We start from the raw sequence: 7,831 nt of genomic DNA on the forward strand, positions 1-7,831 counted from the left end.
AAAGGGTTGGAGAGAGGGAAGCCTTTTATACCCGGCTCGGTGATACGTGGACCCAAACATTGCCACCGTGGATGCTGATGTCACCTCTTTCCGCTCACGTGATACCAGTACCTGCCACGTGGACGGATGATTGCCTGATTCATACTTCGCCACTACACACACGACATTTCGCCTCCTCCTCCCTAAGATTGTTAAAATTTCTTTTTGTATTTAAAAACAGAACAAATGTGGTAATAAAATTACTAGGAAGATAGGTTTTTTTTAAAAAAAAATTATTTATTTTGTTAGGAGTACTCTCCTCCGAGAGGCGAAAAGTCTAAGTGAAATTTCATCCACTTTTTTAAAAAATACAAGTTTTAAAATCTTTTCTTTTCTTCGTTAGCGAGTGAAATTATATAACGAGAATTATTATGGTACGTATAATATTAAGTTTCTTTTTTATCACGTACCAATAATTATTGGTTTCCATCATTACTTCCTCATTCATTGATTTTTAGTATTCTTCTCTTATAAGTGATTGATCAAAAGTTTAGATACAAGTTAGACCTCTAAATTGTATTACAATGTCTTCAATTTCATGTTTTGCATTGTAATGGTGCTCTATCACTTTATCGTCTTCTTCAAAAATTGTATCCCAATTCGATTCCCACCATTGTTTCCTCCATCCTAATTTTTGTTTCCATGTTAGATCACACGAGGCAAAAGAAAATTAATGGTTATTGGTGAGGAGAAGATACTCTAATGATCACAGTGAATAGCAAAGAACCAAAATCGAGAATAAGAATGGAATACTATTATGCATACACAACATGTTTCATTATATACTTTCATCTTCATAATATCATATGCAAAATGTTATAAAACTAATCTTTTAAAGAAAATGAGTGAGGGTCGCAGGTACAATTTTTCATAAAGGATTTTTTTTTTTTACAGTTTTTATTAAAAACAAAAAGAATTGAGGTATACTATTTTAAATAAATACTTTGACATATGTCATTGTGATTTAAATCAATCATTTTTTTTTCAAATACATAGGGCCATCGGTACAATTTTTCATAGAGGATTTTTTTTCTTTTACAATTTTAGTCGAAAACAAAAAGAATTGAGGTATACTATTTTAAATAAATACTTTGACACATGTCATTGTGATTTAAATCAATCATTTTTTGTTTCAAAAACATAGGGCCAAGGGCAAGGTAGATTGATTCGAATAATCTATTTAAATATTCGTCTTGACTCGATTAATAAAAATAATATTTTAAAGAGTTCGTATAATTTTGTCAAAGAAGATTTTTGAAAGATGAGAAGTATATATCTTACATTTTATCAATTTCATACCTATTTAGAAGTAATTTTGAAATGGTTAAAATCAATTTTACGATGTTTAAAATCCTTTAGAAACTTGCTTTTGATCACATAAAATTAATTTTTTTTTTTTTTTTTTTAACTTTTGAATGCAATTTTTATTAAATCATAATTGATTTTGAATAATTAAAAGTATGTTTTGAAGTGATTTTAAAAAAAGTAATGACAACGTGTTTATGAGTGATTTTATAATGACTAGAATCTCTTTTGTCATTTTCAAAGTTACTCTGAAACATGTTTTTAATCCTTCAAAACTAATTTTGATGATATGAAAATTGCATTTAAAAGTATAAAATTTAAAACTAAATTAATTTTGAGTGATTAAAAGTGTATTTTCGAGTGATTTTAAAAATGACAAAGGTGATTTTGACGATTTTAAAATAATTCTCAAACATGCACTAAATGCAGTATTGGCTATACTTATCTCCATGTAGTCCATCATTTTATTAAATGATAATAAAATAATAATTTAATTTAAAAATCATTTTTTTACCAAATGGTAGGTATTAATTTGAGAATGAATGGGATACATATTGATAATTGTAGCCTGCCCAAATATTTGTCTTTTAAAAAGTACAAAAAGTAATTTCCATTTCATATTCATTCTTAAATATATGTGACCATAATAGTTTGGAATATTTGTTTTAGGTATTTATTTTATATAGCTTTTGCTTTTGTTTTGCTCTTAATCTTATCCATTAGTTTTTTTTTTTTTTTTTTTTTTTACTTTTTTCTTTCGTCTTATTCAATTTTTCATATTTCGATATTATCATATTCTTTATATTCACACTATAAATCTATCTTGGTAAATATTTGTGGACCCCATTAATGTTAGTGAGTCCACCGTATTTTTAAAAACATATTGATATGACAAACAATAAGTATTTTCCCAATTGTTTCTTGCCCTCATTGTTTCTAGCCTAGCTTTGGTTTTATAGCATTTACCTTTGATTTCAAGCTATGAAGTATCTATCTTTTATAACATGCCATTTAATCTATTAAATTTTATTTATTTTTATTATTTTCTTATTAGTTACTCGTACTTTTCTACAATTCTATAATAGGAAGCTAATTTTAATTTACAATTTCTAATAAAGAAAATCAAACATAAAATTATGCAAGATCGTCCACCTAACAAACAAAAACGAAGTCAAATTAACATTTTTTTTAATAAAATTAAATATTTTTGGTAAGAAAGAACTAGGGCAACTACCTTATGAGACTTTATACCACAAGCAACGTGAGGATTTGAATAATTTTAAACCATGTGTATGAAATAAAGATTTGCCAATAATAAATGAGATCTATATAAACAAGTTGGTGTTGGTTAAGATGACTAGAGAAATTTGGTTAGAAAGATAAAATAAATGTTTTTTTTAATTATATAATACAATTAGTATGTGATAATTTTTCATGGTTAAACTATTTTCAATTTTATATCATAACGGATTTACATATAATTTAAGAATAATTATTTGTGTTTATGTAAATCAAATATCTACAAATAACTATTTTCTATTTTAAATGTAACAATAGATGGAATTAAGAGGGATATCTGAATCTCTAACCTCTTAGTCAATAATTAATTGACTTACAATTTAACAAATAATGGTATTAGGTAATAATATATGGTGAATTGAAGCTCAAGAATATAAATTGAAATTATTATAATCAATAAAATAGAATGTCATTTATTATATACCAATTTAAATAACTAGAAAGTGGCATGGCTTCATGTGATTCTCAACAAATTTAGGGATGATATTGCATAATTGCGATTATCTTTGTGCAACTTACATCATTGTCCAACTACAGTTTGTTACCTGATAAACTTTCTTGTTCTAATATATATATATATATATAACTATTGCTCAATGTCGTCAACATAAAGGTTTGTGGCTTTCAACTTTTAACACAGGTTAAAAATCACTTTAATCCCTAATCGTTCATAAAAGTAACAATTTAGTTCATGAATTTTGGTTTGTAACGATTTAGTTTATGAACTCTCAATTTTATAACAATTTAGTCCCTGAAGTTTACTATGTAACAATTTAATTTGCTTACATTAAAAGTACAGGGACTAAACTATTACCACCTAAAATTTAGAGACTAAATAGTTACTTTCATGAAAGTTTGGGAACCAAATGTATTTTTTTTTTAACCTTTTGCATATTATCATAATCTTCTTACCATGTAAAATTTAACAAGATGGGGGGCATTTCATGTAAATTTGGATAAAAGTGGTGAGTTCCCCCCCCCCCCCCCCCCCCCCTCCTCGCAACTTCTACTTTAAAAAAATGGTAAGAAAGAAGTACACGGTCAAACCTATATAGTATTACTACATTTTGATTCTCTTGGCCAAACTTTATCTTATAAGTTAAGAGCTAGTATAGTACTTTGAATTTTAGTATGTTATTTTATTGGAAAATTTTGGATACGTCTTAAAATTGAGTGTACTACATAAATAATGTACATAAATGTAACCAAAAGATATTTAAAAATAAATGCAAATGAATAATTGAATATACTTATTTTCTAAGAAGAATGATCCAATTTATCATTGGTTTTAGAAATAAATAATTATATGATCATCTTTTATGATTGATTTTAAACATGATTATAATTAATTTCACATGACGAAACTCAAATCTAAGAAAAGAAAATAAGGTAATTTTTTCTTCTTTTTAACATTTTATTTGTTTTTCCAAACCAATATATGGTGTACAACAATTAATAGCATTATTTAAACAAAAAATAAAAAATAGATAAAAGCAAAAGCAAATGAAAAGAAAATTTTAGCATATTCATATACCAAATACAAAGCATGACTTAAGAACCACAATATTAATGAAAATGACCGTAGGGGTATATATATATAAATATTGCATCAACTGCCTATATTATCTTTTTAAGTATTCATTCTTTGTTTATTAAAATATATAATAGTGAGAGAAAGGATCATCTTACCTCAAAATTGATTTCGTATAAGTTTTATGCCGATTGAGCTAGGTCAATGTTGACTAATTATTCATTCAATTACATTTAATTGAACTAGATTTTCCTTGTTTTTCATTTTGTAGTCCACAAAATTGAATAAAAGGAAATATTGTACAAGATTCCAATTTAAGATCTTTATTTCAAATTAATTGATTTTTTTACTAGTTTAAATGATAATATGATTAATGCATTTTTTTATTAAAATAATGTTACATGTATGACTTGTATGGACAATAATATAAAATAAATTAAGTAGATTTAAAATGACAGTATTTTATATATTTTCTACAAATATGCTTGAGATAAGTTTTTCTTAAAGATATATACATTGAGAGAGAGAAAATGAGGCCTCATCCATGCATTTTTCACCCACCTCGTTTATTCAACCATATTCTCTTTATCAACTTTTTTATTTTACAGAAGGAGAGTGGATGAGATTGAAGACTTTGACGGTTTTATTTTTAAATATTTGATTTGTTTACTCGTAGATTTTTTTTTTCCTTTTTTTAACAACAAAATGTTAAATGGAATACAAATTAGAAAGAAGAGCATATTCCATCGTCTTCTATCCAAACTTCGAAGAATCCAATTCTACGAGTATGAAAAGTTTATTCATGTGCCACAAAATAATTACTCTAGTGATTGATGAGCAGGAAGCCAAGAACTAAACCACTACAATATAAATCACGAATAGAGTCAATAAAAACCTCAATCTCATTCCTATATCTAGTATTTTCGATCAAAATATTTTCAAATGATAAGAAAATCAGTCTTAGCCCAAAAAAAAATATGTCAACTTCAATAGTCCGAGTTATTCCATCAAATATGGCAACGACTTCAGTAAATCCAATTGGTCTCTATAACCAAAAATTATTTTCCAAAATAAGCATGACCTCCACGTTTGAATAATGAACAATAGCCCCAACATCCATATCACTTGCTAAAGCAATCGCATCCGAATTTAGTTTAAAAGAGCTGAGAGGAGTGACAGACGAATGGAAGTCTTCTTCCTATATTGTTATAATCATGTATTTTTTAAAACTCTTTGACATATTTTTTATACCATACTTAAATTTAAAAATATGCTAATCCAAACATAGGTGTAGTATCAATAATTAAGCCCATGTTGGATTTTCCATCTAATAAAAATAATAGCTGACAAGATAAATAGAAAATTTTAAGGTTTCATTTGGAAAATTAACAAAAAGTTTTCACTCGTAAAAATAGCAAAACGATTTTTAAAATAAAAAATACTAATTAACAAATATTCAAATTATCCCTGTACATTAAACCTGAAAAAATCATCCATCACAAACAAAATCAAATCCAAAGAATACACTGTAATATTGCATTATATTTAAATCGGACGTCTTCGAACACCCTTTGTTAGATACCAACCAAAATTGCCACCAAACTCCAAAACAATCCTTAATTTAATTGAAACCAATCATATCACATAAAAACCAAAACTTTAACAAAAACCTAAAAAAAAAAAAAAAAGCCCCTAATAATCACCTAAACACTGTTGGTCGATTCCTCTTATAACCATACAACGGAAATTGCAATGATGTTTGGTAAATAGCGGTGAAAAAGAGATTTGAAATGTGAAAGAGGAAATGAGAAAAAGTGAGTGAATGAGATAGGAAGATCCATGACACTTATTGAAGCTAACTTCCGTGACGATGATGGTTTTAGGAAAAACGACGACGTGTGGTGGACTACAGTCGAGCGAAATGGCAGGGATAATGGTGTGAAGTAAAGAGTGTTACTCTTCATGAAAAGAAGGAAAGGGGGCTTTGTGCGGCTATTAGATAACTAAGGATTTTTTTCCTCCATTTCTTAACTTCCTTTTATTTTTTATATGTTATTTTAACCTTAAAAAACTTATTCAAATATCTTTATATAACAACAACAACAATAAGTTTCTCTTTTTTATCATAAAATTCAAATATATCGATATCTTCACGTACCTTTTATAAGATAATCTTTCCAATAAACTCAATTTTGATTATAAAAATTTAAAATTAAAATAAATACATTAAACTTCCAAAATTATGAAACTTACCTTCAAAATCTCTAATTCAAGATTTTGAAAACTACAATATTTTGATTTAATATATTGTAAACTTAATTTAAGGAAAGTTGCAAATATAGCAATCAAATACAAAGTATTAACAGATATAGCGTAATATGAAAAAATTACAAATATGATAAAATTTAGATAGTCTATCAATGATGGACTATATCGCTAGTAGGATTCTATCAGTGATAGACTATATTGCTGATAAGAGTCTATCAGCGATAAAAGTCTATCACAGATAGACTTTGCTATATTTGTAATCTTTTTAAAATGTTGTTATTATCCTTAAGAATACTGCATTGTGCAATTACCCTTTAATTTATTAGATCTTGAACATCTATTAAAGTCAAATTAAGCAACTTTTGATTTTATCGGATTCACACTTATTTAAAAAACAAACAAGAAAGTCAAAATCCATAATTAAATTTGAATTGATTGAAAATAACTATTTTTGAAAGGTTGGGGGTGTTACATGAAACCTCATAACTTATGTGTAAAGGTAAATTAGTTAAAATTAATAATTTTGTATTACTATTCAATTGCATTGGTAAATGTATATTAGCTAATTACCATATTATATTGAGATCAATATAGTTTTGGAAAGATGCAATATAGCATTATAATTAGGAAGCATGAAATAATGATGGTTAAAATCCTTATAACTTCACATAACAATTACACTATTTGTGTAAATATATATCAGTTAAATCTCATAATTTCATATTAATATAATATGAAATAAAACATGATAAGAATACAAACGAATACATTAGAAAAAAGAAAACAAATAAATGACAATATGTATAAATAAATAAATAAAGATTTAGTCAAACATTGAATCTTGTAATAAAAAGAAAAAAAAAAGAAAAGAAAAGAAAAAAACTAGTTAGATAAAACTAAATATGCAAAATAAAGAGCGATATTAATCAAATTGGGAGATTTATTCGAAGAGAGATATTTGGGGAGAAAAACCATATATGAAGGGTTATTCGTTTAAATGCAAAGTATATTTGTTTTTTGGTTTTTCTTTAATCAGATTATATTGAAAACTAATAACTTTAATAATTACACCATATATATAAATGTTAATAACTCAGTCTTCAACAATTACACTGTATGTACTACATATCATATTGATGACAAATAAGAAATTAGAAAAAGTCAGATTACCAGCTCCACAACAGATTTGTTAAAATTCTTATTCAATTTTAGTTTTGCCATTTTTCTAATTGAAACCTAAGGGTCTGTTTGGTTCGCAATCCAGATTTTGTTTTATGTTTTCAGATTTATTGAATTTAGTAAATATGTGTCTAGTAGATAACCCGAATTTTGTTTATGAAAACTGTTTTCGGATTATGTGATCCAAACAATGTAAAGTCTGAAAACAAC

The sequence above is a fragment of the Benincasa hispida genome, chromosome 2, assembly GCF_027475165.1.
Source record: "Benincasa hispida cultivar pf3 chromosome 2, pf3_genome.v1.1, whole genome shotgun sequence".
In the NCBI taxonomy this organism is placed as follows: domain Eukaryota; kingdom Viridiplantae; phylum Streptophyta; class Magnoliopsida; order Cucurbitales; family Cucurbitaceae; genus Benincasa; species Benincasa hispida.